Genomic DNA, 382 nt, shown 5'->3' on the forward strand with positions numbered 1-382 from the left:
TATCCCCTGTGTGCCTTGTCGACTCAGTTGTATGCTATACGAAGTTATTACGTTCATTCGTAAATATAAAATTTACATGTATTAAAGTACAAAATTTAATATTTTGACTAACTTTTTTGTTCTCTTTGATATGCGCGCGTTAGACAAGCGTACGTATTACTTTCCGTAGCTTATTAATTAAGTTATTTCTGAGATCATACACGCACGAAAGAAAATGAAATAATACTATACGAGATATTATTGTGTTGATCTCAGTTGTACCGATGATCGTAGTATAATCATGAAAACGGAAAACGAAGAATATCATGTGCTGTTATGTAAAATTAATTGATATTTAATAAAACTTAATGATTGTAAGATGTGCGTAAGCGTATACACACAG

The sequence above is a fragment of the Wasmannia auropunctata genome, unplaced genomic scaffold, assembly GCF_000956235.1.
Source record: "Wasmannia auropunctata unplaced genomic scaffold, wasmannia.A_1.0 LD325835.1, whole genome shotgun sequence".
Classification (NCBI taxonomy): domain Eukaryota; kingdom Metazoa; phylum Arthropoda; class Insecta; order Hymenoptera; family Formicidae; genus Wasmannia; species Wasmannia auropunctata.